We start from the raw sequence: 15,123 nt of genomic DNA, 5'->3' as shown, positions 1-15,123 counted from the left end.
TTCCCAGTTAGAATATTGTTGGCCCAGTCTGTAGGCTGTCGCTTTGTTTTCTTGACAGTGTCTCCTGCCTTACAGAAGCTTCTCAGTCTCATGAGGTCCCATTTATTAATTGTTGACATTAAGGCCTGGGCTGTTGGTGTACTGTTCAGGAAGTTGTTTCCTGTGCCTATGTGTCCCAGGCTCTTCCCTACTTTTTCCTCTAACTGAATTAATGTCTCAGGTTTTAAGTTGAGGTCTTTAATCCACTTGGACTTGAATTTTGTGCATGGTGACAAATAAGGGTCTAATTGCATTTTTCTACATGTAGACATCCAGTTAGACCAGCACCATTTGTTGAAGATGCTATCATTTTTCCATTGAATAGATTTGGCTTCTTTGTCAAAATCAAGTGAGCAAATGTGTGTGGATTCATCTCTGGGTCTTCAATTCGATTCCATTGATCCACCAGCCTATTGCTGTGCCAGTACCATGCTGTTTTAATTACTGTTGCTCTGTAGTACAGCTTGAGATCAGGTATGGAGATTCCTCCGGAGGATCTTTTATTGTATAGGATTGTTTTTGCTATTCTGGGTTTTTATTTCTCCATATGAATTTGAGAATTGATCTTTCAATATCTTCAAAATATTTTGTAGGTATTTTGATAGGGATTGTGTAGAATTTGACCTAGAAATTATCATAATGAGTGAGTTCACCCAGAAGCAAAAAGAGACAAATGGTATATACTCACTTATATCAAAACACTAGTCCAAGGGATACGTCCCATGAAAAACTTTACTTACCAAGAAAGTGGGTCAGAGGAGAGGACATCCTATTGAGACTTTAGGCGAGAGTAGCATGGAAGAATGGGGAAATAGTAGGACCCACAGGGTCCTGGAAACCTACAAGAAGAACTTTATGACAGGCAGATCTGGGTCCTGGGGTCCTCCTCAAACTAAGGCACCAGCCAAGGAGAAATAGGCAGTAAACTTCGAACCCCTACCAAGACCTAGCCCACGAGCATGATATTCTCCACCATTGAGTGGAGAGTGAGATCTGACTCTCACATGAACTCTGGTGCCCCTTTTCTGACCACATCCCCTGGATGGGGAGGCCTGGCGGCACTCAGAGGAAGGATAGCAAGTTACCAAGAAGAGACTCGATATTCTTAGAGCATATATAGGGGGAGAAGGTCTCCCTCAATCACAGACATAGGGGAGGGGAGAAGGGGGGAAGTGGAAGGGAGGGAAGAATGGGAGGAAACAGGGGAAGGGCTAACAATCAAGATGTAATATGAACAAATTAATAAAAAAAAAAGAATATTGTTGGTTTCCTCTCCCACATTTCCTAAAGCAGTGCACACCCAATACAGAGACTCCATCCTCACCAAGGACTGCCCAGGGTTCTCAGCAGCACCACAGGCTTTTAGCTCACGGAGGGGAAGCTGGGGTGAGTAGAGCAAGAGGTCCAGAAATGTAAGAATCCTTACTTGTCCCTTCTGGACTAATTCATAGCTGTGGCTATTGGGAAAATTTTTTGAGTCCCTCCCCCCAACATATTGTTAAATTAACCTAATTTCTAACACGTGTCTCTAAGTTGTTAGAATCGCATATGAGGGAAGATCACACACATTCCAGATGCAATGCCCACAAGTCCACGCAGGGATTCTCACATTAAAATGATGCCCAGAGACTAACGCGCAAGTCTGAAACCCCTCGCCATGTGCAAGATCCCTTCCAGTGAAAAGCAAATTTTCACAAGCTTGTAAATGCTCCCAAGCACAAAGAGGTGATAAGCATCAACTCAAGGCAGAAAACCCACTGAAGGTGCGTGATTCTATTAATAGTACCAATTAGTGGGTTTTACGTTAGATAGGGCAGCACACCGGGTTATTTGTTAATTAAATATATTAATCTTTTGGTTTGAAAGCCACTAAGAATAGCACAGAATAACCTCTTTCAGTTCTCTGACTTTCTGAAAGTCAAGGCTGGTGACGATAATTTTAGACAAATAAAACCTTCATCGAGCCTAAGATACTGGACACTATTCTTTCCTAAAACTTATTCGCCCACTGCAGCTAAATTACATGATTTTAGTATTTTCTGTTAACCAGGATCACATCCATCCTCTCTTCATTTGTTAAATAAAGGCATATTGTTAAATTTGATGCTTATGTCCTTCTGTGACCCAAAGGTGTGTGAATACCAGAACACTTAGCTCTAATAAATAAAAATGCATTTTTAATTTTCTAATAGAAACTGTATCTTTGAGGAAAGATGTGTGGGAAAATCTAGAAATGCTGTTCCTCAGTGGAATGAAAAATGGCAAACTAGACACTCGAATGTTGCTCCTCCTGATATCCATCCATGCTCTCGAATATTAGTATATCTCACTTTCAAGTTGTTTTTCCTTGGCAGAAAATAAATATTTAATAAAGTTGGTTGATGCTGGGACTGGCTGGGAAATCAGCTAACAGATGAGCATGGGGGGAAAATGCAATGTCACTTCATCACTGTAGAACTGAAAATATATTTTCAATTTTTCATGTCATTAGCCACTCTTTCCTAAACCCAACAAATCTAAAATATGTGGTCTTAAAAATGTAATTAAAGTGTGGCTGTTTTGTGCTGTTTTGCTGTTTGCGGTGAGAGCTTGTCTCCCTGGCACTTCATTGGTTTAAACGACCTGAAAGTTACTCGGTTATGGTAACCTTGAAAACCAGCCCAGGCTAGGAAACCCTGTTCCGGTGAGTTTAATTTGTCAGGTAAAGTGAAATCGCAGTCTTGTTCTTTCCACCGGACCCTGAAGACCACAGAGGGCATCAGGGCGGTATGCCATGGTCAGCCTCTTGAGGCCTGTGCTTCTGTGAGTTAAGTCTCTAGCTTGCTGCTCACTCAAGGGAATAGAGAGCAAATGCTAATAGTCCTTGAAATGATGCCTTTATGTTACTAATAAACTTTATTAGTAGCAGGCTACCAAGAAGAGACTTGATACCCTGTGAGCATATACAGGGGGAGGAGGTCCCCCTCAGTCACAGTCATAGGGGAGGGGAGTAAGGGGGAAATGGGAGGGAGGGAGGAATGGGAGGATACAAGGGATGAGATAACAATTGAGATGTAATATGAATAAATTAATAAAATATAAAAAAATAAACTTTATTAGAAGCTGTACATGAAGTACCCTGGGCATTATTCTGATTCCTCCAAAGGGCAGAATGAATAAGGTATTTCATGCAGCACACACGACTGGTGTGTGTGGACATGCAGATTTCATATCACATATAGAATGCACACATGTTATTGACACACAGTTGTGGGGGGGCTAGGCCCAAGGTGTGAAAACTGATAGTGTGCGTTCCAGCCCGAGTCCATGTCTTGGTCTGAAGCCTCAACTTAAAGACCCTCACAGAAAGATCCCATTGTCAGCCTTTTATTGCATGCAGCTCCCCAATGGAAGCATGAAAGCCTTCCTTCTCCATCCTCTTCCTCCTTCCTTTTTTTTTTTTTTTTTTTTTTTTTTTAGACAAAGCCCCAGTATGTATCCCACCACATGAAGAGCTGTTACCTTCACCCTCTGCCCGGCTCAGAGTTGTGAGCCTGGCTCCCAACATGCCCTGTGTTAAAGCTAAATGTAATCCCTTCCCCTTGCTGGCCAACCTTCAGGTTTATGACTACTTTCGGCAGCAGCTGTGATTATCCCCTGTACTGTGGGCACGCATATAAAACATAGAAGTACGTGAACAACGATTATATAGCGGTGAGGACAAGAGAGACACAGAAACAGTGTTCTATCCTCTGTCCCCGATATTGGTTCAATTACTGTGTGATTTTCCTCTTCAATTTATTGTAGTATCCCCAGTACCCAGCCCAAGGCATGGGATTCAGTAGGTGCTTAATGAATGTTTGATGAGTAAATAGTGGACGAGGGAGCAGCTGAGTGGAGTAAGTATTTGGGAAACAGAAGAACAGTAAAAGAAAAGAAAAAGGCTTTTTGGGAAACTGGCTGCTTCTTCCCTGAAGACTTTAAAAGCAATTCTTGTCAGGGGATAGTTTCAAGAGAGAAACACTGGGATTCTCCCTTGAACTCAATGTCAGCTTTTGAATTACACAGTCATTTATTTCTTATTACTTCTTTTTCAAAATAGAGCACGCCACTACCAGGGATTTAACAACAAAATAAGATTTATGTGATTGTAAGTTTCCCTCAGAATAAATGCATATAAGCTAAAGAAATCACAACAATGCCTTGAGATTGCTTTCTTTTTTTTTTTTTTGAGTCATACGCTTGACACCTTGCAGTGACTCATTATAAAAAGGCAAGCCATATTTTGCACACAAACAGCCCTTTCATCTCAGAAACATGTTTTTCTGGAAAGAGTTGGCAATATTGCCACTTGCTCTAAAAGAAGACCTCTGAATTTCTGATAGCTGGTGGGTTTTCAGGCAGGTTTGCACTTCAATTTCCACAGGAAGAGCCTCCTGAGGATGTTGACCCACTCGTAGGGCGGAGTCGTGGTGCGAGGCTTCATGTTTGCAACAGAGACTTGCTATTGTGTCATTCAGATGCGCAGCACTCCTGTCCCATCCAGTACTACACAGTCAATAGTCAACAATTGCAGGTGACGGTTCACTGAAGAGGGAAAGAGCTGAACATTTTCCAGGAAGTGATGTTTTCAATTGTACAGCTTTTTAAGAAACAAAATACATAAAGCCACTTGATACTGAAGATTGAATCTACACACACACACACACACACACACACACACACACAGAGACCATACACACTCAGACTCCAAGCGCCAAAAGAGTATTTTTCATTAATTATTCGAGGCAGCTGGCCAACAGCAGTTGCTTTGCTGTTCGACATGAGGAAATCAGACAGACAACCAATGCCGTGTAAGGCAGCTAGGCTAGAGAGTGATGGTAGCACTCGGAATGGAGACATTATTTTCTGTTTAGTCATTTGTTTTATTGGTTGGTTTGGTTTGGTTTTTGAGACAGCCTCTTGCTTTATAGCCCAAGCTAGCCTCCTTATTATTATCCTATTTCAGAGACTCAAGTGCTAAGCTTACAAGTGTGAAACTATGGCACCTGGCTCACATCGTATTCTAAGAAAGTGGGATGGATGGTTCCTTGTTTCACTCGCCTGTCACCATTGGCGTCTAGGATAATGCTGAGTAATAAGTAGACTCAGTGAGTCATTCAAATATCAGGGTTTGGTATGTGGTATCCAGTGAATGAGTGAAGACACCAAAGGGTATCACACATGAGTGAAATGCTAAGAGGTTCTAAGCGATGCTAGCGTCTCTTTGGGACACAGATGCATGTGTGTAGCCCAACACGGAGATCAGTAATAGTTTGGGGGTTATGGAAAAGAGGGAAACCATTTTCCACAGTGGAGAACTGGGTTTGAGAACATCAAGTCGTCAAGGGCTTTGCCTGAGAGACCCACTGTCACCAGAGCCACGGAGGACAATCTGCTTACTGCTGTGCATGATTTAGTCACTTCAGAAGCTGGAAAGGAAATCCTCATGACTGTCCCTTCAAAATTCGAGAGCCGGGAGGGAGAGGCACACACTGTGGCTAAGGTTTCCCTGGAGGGCCTAAGAGCTGGCAGTGAGACAGAAGCGTCCAGCTGAGACCTCTGATCTCTCATACTTGAACACGAGAGTTCCTTGCTGGGCTTCCACTGACTATCAAAAGCAGCACAGCGTGGCTGCTGTGCCTCCAAGCACGCCACGCTGCCACGGAACCCACCATAATGCAGGGAAGGAGGCCAGCGTCATAGGATTGTTTTCACCAACCCTGTGGCCTTGAACCTCTGTCCATTGCCAAGGGGGCAAAGAGCACTTTCTCAGCCTCCCATGGTGCTGCTTGCACACTGCGAGCTGCTTGCTGTTTTCCCTTGGTTGCTTGGTCTTGGCCAGCGTTGGCCTTCCGGTGTGGGTAAGCACTCAGTGCTTTGAATGAGAATGGAGCCATTTGCTATTTAAAGTAGTCTTCTTTCAATTAGAAAATTTTTATGCTCCAGTCTCCCAGTTTATGAATCCTTGTGATGGATATAGCTTCTTTTCGATAATTCCTTGGGATGAGCGAATGCCCCCAATGTTTACTGAGCAAGGATGTCAATGAATTATGAGTGGAAGCAAGCTGTTCCAGTGGACGAGCACTCTAATTAATAAAGTCAGTTCTCCACGGCTTTGTAAGTGCACGAGCAGCATCAGGGCTTTGCAGCAATGTAACCAATGCAGGTAACAGATCTTAACAGTGTTGCTGGGAAATGAACAAGGCAAGTAGGAGGGGAGCTGGGTGGACCCAGGACAGCCCACTTTGCTTTCTAAATGCCTCTTCTGCTTCCCCTCCATAAAGTCCCGGACTGGACCACATCAATGTGCTTATATAAAGGAGCCTTTCTCTATATCTGCTAGGTTAGCACCTAGCATTCGCCCACAGTCTCCTGGTGCAATATTTCCCTGGACATATTCTTAGAAGGTAAATATTCTTAAGCTACAAATGAGGTCACTAGGCAGCCATGCCTTTGATAGATTTAAATACCTCTACAGTTTTGGTAGATGACAGATGTTTACAACCCCTGGGTCACATGCTTTGCATAAGGCTAAAATTAAGCCGTTGGTTCTGATCTCACAAGGCAGTTTAGGTTTATCTCCAATTACCAGGCCGGCCTCTGTCTTCATCAGGCATTTCCCATGCTTTGCTGAATATTAATATTTAAACTATTTCCTTCTATGTGTGTGTGTCTCCCTCTGCTCTGCCTCAGGAAATTCATTCGGGTTTACATTTTACATATAATTGTGCAGGGAATGCCATAGCAACCTCCCCCTTATCTGTTCTTGGAGGAAGATTGGATGGTGAGGCACAAAACATGATGGCTGGTATAGCAGGAGACAAAGGCGGGTGTCAGGGCTTTCGATGTAATGATTTGCATGGAGCATGACCCTGTTGGAAGATGCTTAGAGCCATCCAAAGTTTATCATCAGTTCAAGTCCACAACGTCCCTTCTCGGATGAGTCTAATAAATCTGCCTGCTTGGAGCAGAGCATAGATGCCTCTTTGTTCTGCAGATGGATCCAGATTCCTGTTTTCCTGTGCATGCACACTGCAGAATCTGCTCCTTTTGAGCACGGGCAAGACTGCAAACATGGTGAGATGCCACTCCTGTTCCGTACACGTGTCACGCAGCAGAGGAGGACAGCTTACAGATGGCAGTAAGGTCTCTGACTCTGCTGGCCTCAGGTCAATCAAAAGATTGTCATGGGCAGTTCTGGTCTCAAATCTCATCAGGATAGCAACTGAAAAGAGGGCCACAAGGTTTGTGCCTCACAGCAGACGAGGAAGTGAAAACGCCCACGTGTGGAGATAGATGGTCACTATCTATCCAGTGTAAGGCAACACTGGAGCCAAACAGTGAACCTGAGAGGGCATTACAAGCCTCTGACATCACATGTTGAGCCAGGCTCCTGTCTCTCTCACCTTCTTGGGAACTTGAGACTAGTATTGTTCATACTTAAACCCTGAATATTGTCACATTTAGGTGTTCAGTTGGTGGCAGCTTGTTACCAGGCAGCTATTATACTAGACCTCTGGATAATTCAAGAGTTATCCACAGGAAATTTGCACATGAACACTGGGAAAGAGCTCATAGGAAATGCACCCAGCAAGCCTTAATCTGCCCAATTATAGGTGATTTCACAGATGAAACTCTCTAATTGATACCAATAAGTAACCTAGTTACAGAAACAGGCTCAAGTTGGATCCGTCAAATATTTGATATGTGCAGCACGCCCGGGGAGTCACCTAGATGATTTGACATTTCAGTGCTCAGAAGACAAACTGAAGAGTGCACGGCCTTGGGGATATTAAAGACTGGGCAACCTCTCTGAATGTTTGGTGTGGACTTGGTTAGGATATCTATAGAAAGGCCAGGTGAGGTGGAGGACTTTCTCCCTCCCTTTCTTGGCAGTCACAGAGCCCACTGAGCCCGGGGCTGAACACCCACGGCTGCTACCTTGAGTCTGACTTGAAACCTTGCCAGATGCTATTGACCAGCTGGTTAAAGACCCCCAGACAGGCCCATTTGAGACCTCAAGTAGGGATATTTGTAATTACACCCAATAGCTCACAGGCCGTGATTGTACAGGGAGGTTACTGCTCCCTCTGAGGGTTCCGGAGGCAGAGACAGTCTGTGGTGTGAGCTGTGAAACCCTGTCTCCTCTGCTTGATTGAAAAGCCCTATTCATCCATATCTCCCCACAAGCACACAGTCAAGCTAGCGTCGGCAGGACTCAAAGGAGCTCCAGCTTCCTCCAAGACTCAAGATGACGTCACACGTTAGTGGTGGATCTCAGGCATTGATGAGCAAGGTAAAGGCAGCGACAGGAAGGGGATGCCTGAGCGGTCTGTAAAGTTTAACTGTGACATTTCACACCTTCCTTTAAAATGGGTTAATAATTTCTCAAGACAAACAGAATTACTAATTCTGTGTATTACCCTCCAGCAGTCTGAGTTTGCATAATTCCTTAAGTTCTGGCGGATCCACGTGTGTATACCACACTGACTTCATGCAGGAGGATTACCTCCTGGGAAGCCATTCATCCCTCTGTGACTGAGAACTCTCAAGTGGTTTCCAGGCCAGGTCCTGCTCTAGGTCAGTGGTGAGACTCATGCAGGGGGCAGACAAGCTCCTGTCCTTCTGAGGCCTGATTTTGGCTTAGGAAGAAAAAAATCAGAGAGCCTGAAGAAGGCTGTGAGAGTGGCTGAAGGCAGGCTCTGGTGTATTGGTCAGGCCAGGGAATGTCCACTGAGGAGGCAGAGCTGGGACCAAGCCACAGACGCTAAGTGGGAGCTAGCTGACCATTGAGCGATCTTAGAAAATATTCCAGGAAGAGGTTTTTTTTTTTGGTTGTTTTGTTTTGTGTTTTAAAGCAAGTCTACTCTGGAGCACTCCCAACAGCCACAAGATCCAAACAGAAGGCCAAACGTGGGACGGCAGAGCACAAGAAGGGGCTGGATGGAGGTGAGGCGCGAAAGCCAGCCATGCGCCCACTAGACGGCTGGAGGGAGATGTAGGGACAGAATCCTACTGTGGACAGTGGCCTCTCCCTAGAATGTCACCACTAAAGTGATAAGGGGCTGTCTTACTCAGCCCCCGGCCCCAGCCCGGCCTGTAACAACCTTTCTATAAATGTTTGCTGATACTAAGTGATGTAAACATGGCAGGAATCTCAGAGGTGCTCTAATGGACGGCACCTGAAATGGGCACTAGACATGCAGTGAGCTCTGAAACGTGCTGGGTCCGTCCTGCAGACCCAGAACACTGTAACCATCTCATACAGACAGATAGCTCACACGCTAAAAATCTCAACTTGAGGTTTTTACATTTTACACCAGTCCAAAGGTGGCAAACTCTTAGTAGGAACTACCCAAGGAAGTGGACTTTTTCATTTTCATAAGTTAATGCTATGAAGTCCTGAACTATATCACCACACCTACCCAACAAGCGTGGGTATTATGAGCCTGTATGTAGGAGGTTAAGCCAAGCTATAGGATTTGTTAGAATGAAATGCATGCAAGATTTTTTAATTACAATTTTTTTTCAGAGTTTAGTGAGACAAGCACTTCAAGAAGCCATGTGTGGAACTCAGAGGAAAACTTGTAGGAGACGCCTTTCTCCTACCACGAGTTCTGGGAATCAAACCCAGGTCATCAGACTTAGCAGCAAGCCTTCGATGACCTCAGAATGCATTTGGTTTACAATAATTAGAAGTTACACGGGGGTGCGGTGGAACTTAACGCCACTGCAATCTGAGGAGCATTTGTTTTTAACTAATTTTCCTGCCAGCAATGGTATTTTATTGTTTCAACCAACACACAAAAGAGCTAAGACACAGAGGGCCAAGTTTCGGGGTGCCACAAAGCATCCGATGAGAGCCTAGGGTATCCTAGCCCTTCTTTCTTACCACAAGCTCTCTAGTGACCCCCTACACACCAAGCATCCCAGGCCAAGCTGAGGAGGACGGTGGGAGCAGGAGAAGATGAAGGTCACAGCGTGGGGGTATGGATCCGCCCAAGAAGGGTGGGGTCAAAGAGAAGAAGAAAAGAAAAGAAATGGCTGGGGGGGGGGGCGACAAAGATGCAGAATGCAGAGATGCAGGCACAACCAGAAGCATCCTGAAGCGATGTGGACGCTGTGCATCTATGAGGCAGGAGAGGGCCAGCTCTGCCTGCATTGGTAAGCGCTGTTCATGCATGCATCCTATTTCAAGGGCAAGCGCTTGCTTTACTTATCCTATCTTCAAGATGGAAGAAATGAGCTTCTGCAAGTTCCAATAACTTGACCAAAGCCAGATGGCTAGTGACCAGCAGGGCTGGGTTTCAAGCCTTTGGGGAGTCTTTTTCCTGGCCCAGCTGAAGGAAATTGGAATGGTTTATTTTTCATAGGAAATTAGAGACACCAGAAACATTAATTTTTATTAAAAAAAAAAAAGCCTGGCCTAGACCAAGAATATGAGTGTCCCATCTTTTCCAGGAATAATGATAACAGGGCCTGGCCCAGGCCCATCAGGAGAATCCAGAAACTGCTTCAAATCCTGAGACCTCTTCCGCCTTGGACAGGGTTTGGGGTCCACTGTAATTTTGTAAGAGTTTGCTCTGTCACAGTGACAGAGTGTCCTCTCTCAGGGGAAATCATGGACCAAATTGGCATCTGGTCCTCTCCTGTCGGAGGTATGCTGGGACATAGCCTCCTGATCCCTGTGTGGACTTTGCTGCTCCCAGGGGCCCCTCCCTCAGCCCCCTACCTAGCTGACCACAGCTGAGGAGGAGAGACCACGTCTGCAATCTCTGCCTTCCAGCTCCCATTCTCCCAACTCCCTGGGCAGAAGTCAATGATTTTGTGTGTGCTGTCTAAGCAGTCAGGGCCTCTGAGTGTCCACAGCCCTTCTCTCACTATGTATAAGGGGCAGAGGACCTTGACATGGTTCTGCCAGGCTCAGACTGAGAGTTGAACTGAACTGAAAGACTTCTGATTTCACAAATCACCTCTCGAGTTCTTTCTTTCATCTCAAGCTTAACTCGCAGCCTTCTTCAGGCTCAGAGAGTCTCATTAACCTCTGCGCGCTGGTGAGTGGTTTTCCCATAATGCAAGTCAATCCTGTGTAGATTTTGGCCCTTTAGATGCACGTAAATATGTCTGATTCATATTATGCAAGAAACACATATTCATATGCCCACAGAATTCTGCTTAACAAATTCCAAGTTTCCACTGGTGGTTTAGTTCTTGGGGACCGAAGTGCCTCTGTGTTGGATTCCTCTATGCCTGTTGGCTTGCCACTGACTCAAAGTGGAATATTTGATCTTGGGAAGAACCACTGAACATATTCTACGATTTTAAAAGACACAAGAAGGAAGACAACTCCCAACCCAGTGCTCACCACCGACGTCTCCGAGTAGCCCTTCAGGCACTGCCGAGAAGGGATGTGTGTGGAGGGCCAGGTTCACAGCAAGGGTGGTCTGAATCCCTAGACAGAACAGCCAGAAAATTGTACTGCCTGTTATAACTGTGTTGCTTGATTGCATTTGCACGTGTATGCATTTCACGTGGCAACAAACAAAGATAAACATGTTTACCTGCATGTTTAAAAAAAGAACAAAAACAAAAGGCAAAGGCACAGCGAAGGCCTTGGCCCTGATCCATGCTTACCAGAAGAGGACCAGTCTGGGGGAAATGTCACTGAGACCATGGAGTGTACGCGTGTCCAAAATATTGAAACAACAGAAACCATCTTCCTGATAGACAAAAGTCAGACAAGTGACTCACTAAGCAACAGTGTGCACATATTTGACACTGTTTGGACAACTACCATGTGTACACCCCATAGAGCACTCTTTTTAAAACCCCTCCCCTGACTAGACACCATATCTCCCCTTTCTTCCTCTGACCTTCCTTGGAAATGGCTCTGTAAGAATCTCAAAAGAACCTTAATTGCAAGGGTTGTGTTGCAGCTGTGTCAGCTGGGGTTAGACGCCCCCAAAGCCACTTTCTCTATGCATTTTAACCAGTTTTAGCTTTCTGAAGTACACTCTGTCTACTGCAAAAGTGAAATAAAAACTTCTTTGATGGCAGACGAGAGCTGCACTTACCTTTTCAAATAAGTATAAGTGTTTAGGATGTAGAGAAGAGCTGTGCTGGTTTAAGGACGTGGCAATGTGCATTCTCCCACGGTAACAATGACCTCACCAGTCACCAGTAGTTGACTAAATTTACATCACCAGGCATGAAATTCCTCCTATTGAGTGGACCATACGTCCAATTAGACAGCTTTTGCTTATTCTTGATATGAGAGTGCCGTTGCTGCACCTTTAGATATTTTGCCGTGCAGGTTACTGATGTGGTTCATAAGCACCACAGCTAGGTAGGACAGCATGCTGCCCCTCTCCTTTGACACTGCAAGCAGAGGACCTAGACCCCCTGTTCAGATGTAGCTCATTCTCCACATGGGGAAATGGGGAGAGTAGGGAACTGCCTCTGACAGGAACTCTGGTGACCGCTATTTGATCACTACCCCTTGGCGGAGAGGCCCTGTGAGAACACAGAGGAAGGGGAAGCAGGCTATCCAGATGTGACCTGATAGGCCATGGTCAGATGGTGGGGGAGGATGTCCCCACCTGTCAGAGGTCTAAGGGAGGGGAATAGAGCTGAAAAAGGGAGGGAGGGTAGGAACAGAAAGATAAGAGCAAGGGGCTTACAATTGGGAATAATGTGAATAAATTATAATAATAATTTTTTTTAAAGACAGTCAAAAAATCTCAAGTGATAGGGCACCCTGTTGAGAGGTAGTGGAGTGGGAGGTCCTTGAGTTATTGGGGGCGTGTTTTAGAAGGCATTTTAGGATGCCCCTTTAAATACACACTGTCCCCTATAACTTAATCCTGTGTCTTCATGAGGATGAACCACATCAAGGCCTTCATGAAATGTGGGGCTCACAACATGTTTCCCAAATACTTCAATGACAGTGACAGGCCACACCACTCCATCTGAGCATGGTGCGACAGCCAGGTAGGGGCAGGTAGCAGGTTTGCAATCAACTGGGCACACCTGCTGTAACACTGTAGAGTCACAGTTACCATGTCAAACCTGCCAATCGCTTCCATCAGAGAGGCAGGGGCTGGAAGGCTGGTCTCCATTTAAAGGTACCATCACCTGGGCAGGAGGCTGCAGGCTCACTCCTGTATGCCTTCTGGGCCCCTAGGCAGAGTGCCTGCAACCATTCTTCAGCTCCCTACGTGAAGCACAGAAGCTGTTTTTGGAAAAGAAAGGTAAAACTAAATGCAGTGGCCTCATGGGTTGGGGCAGGGCGGGTGGGTGGCATGGAAGGCTGGAAGGACTTGGGAGGGGAAGAAGCAAGGGGAGATGAGAGGGTAAAGTGATATAAAATATATATTTGTCTTAGTGTTGTGTTGCGAACAGAGACACCATGACCATGGTAACTTATAAAAGATGGGACACAGGCAGACTGTGGTGCTGGAGAAGCAGCTGAGAGTTCTGCGTGCAGATCCTCAGCCCACCCGCAGTGTGACGCACTTCCTCCAACAAGGCTGCACCCACGTCCTAACCATCGTAAGTGGTGGTGACTAAACATTCAAATGCATGAGCCAATGACGGGACACACTTACTCAAACCAAAACAGTATTAAAAACGAAGAAACTGGGGAGTCAGTGGAATTAAAAAAAAAAACCCTAAAAACACCAGCCTTCTCTTCTCTGTATTGCCCGTCCCTCAAATTCTCTCACACAGAACCAGCCCTCACCTAAGCAAATCTGTCCTCAGCAAGTTCCCCTCTCGCCGTTTGTTTTCCCATATCTCAAACTGTTCATGGTGTCATTTCTCAAGTACTGCCTTGTGTTAGTTCACAAGTGAGTGTGAATTGTTTCTTATAAGTCTTTTTCTGAGGCACTCCCCCCATCTCTCATTTTAAAGGCATCCCCCCAACCTTTACTGGTTCATAGGAGAGCTAGGAAAGGCTCTGGAATACCCGTGGCCTTTGCACACATTTAAGGGCACGCTGCAAAGTCACAACTCCAGCATCTGAGACAGGGACCAGGACAGGTAACAGCTATGGCCGTCAGTGATTTCTCTGTGTGGGGAAGAGTCCACATCTGTATGGGCTGTGTGAGGTATGCTCTTGCTGGGTGTGGCTGTGTTTTAAGCATCTTCCAGATTCTATTGTAATTAATGTCCTGGCCTCCAGGGTAGTGACACGGAAAGAGGTGGTAGGGTCTTTAGGCAGTGGGGTCTCTCTGGTAGATTCCACACCCTTAGAGAAGTCCGACTGCTTATCTAACTTCCTTTTGAACATTTAAATTCTTATGAAAAATAAAATAAAATTTAAGTTCTTGCATACACGAACACTCCCACTATGACCTGCTGCCATTCTCTCTCTTCATTAGAGGCCAAGTTGACGGAGGTCACTTTCATTGAACTTTAACTTTTATAATTGTGAGCTAAATAAACCTTTCCAGTAACACGATGCTGACTGCAACATCTAACTGTTGCCAACCATTACTTAACGTGTTGTGCCACAAGATGCTAAAAGTTACTCTGTATCCAAATGCACCCTACACAGGTTCACAGCCTTCTCCCCAGCCTCCTCTTAGTAATGTTTACGTATAGAAGCCATAGCTTACAGCTAACTAGATTCCTTGTCCCTGTTTCCTGCCACATCTACTAAATAATAGCAGCAAAAATTTTCTAGCAGATTTTATATAAGTTATAATTCTTTAATGAAATTTGTAAGGTATGTTATTTATTTTGTTACCTGTGGTCTGGGTCTGGATCAGTTGTTTCCAAGTTTAGGGTTTTGTTTTTGTTTGTTGTTTGTTTGTTTTTGCCTCCTGTCCAAAGAACTGAACATAAAGGCTCAGGTAATTTTGTTTGGAGCAAAGCAGAAGCACAGTTTAGAGAGGGGCATACTCAGTGAACATACTCCAGGCCCTGGATTGTTGTTCGGGGCCCCCCTTTTATAGTGTATGTGAAGGAGGGGTGCTTTCTAAGGGACATGGTGTTGGTGCTTTTCTACTTTGATAGGTAGATTCAGTCAGATATTTATTTTTTCTATTGAACTTGTTCCTT

General features: G+C 45.1%; 1 protein-coding gene across 1 annotated transcript in view; it reads right to left on the bottom strand.

Moving 5' to 3' along the window:
• Positions 1-15,123, bottom strand: part of LOC311585348 (uncharacterized protein) — a 168,893-nt gene that overhangs the window by 32,331 nt on the left and 121,439 nt on the right. The window contains exon 2 of the mRNA XM_084760443.1: positions 13,119-13,291. The gene's annotated coding sequence lies outside the window, so the exon portion shown is untranslated. The remainder of the gene's footprint in view (positions 1-13,118; positions 13,292-15,123) is intronic.

The sequence above is a fragment of the Acomys minous genome, assembly GCF_964271855.1.
Source record: "Acomys minous genome assembly, chromosome: 15".
NCBI classification, from domain to species: Eukaryota; Metazoa; Chordata; class Mammalia; order Rodentia; family Muridae; genus Acomys; species Acomys minous.
This window is presented reverse-complemented; position numbering and strand designations above follow the sequence as displayed.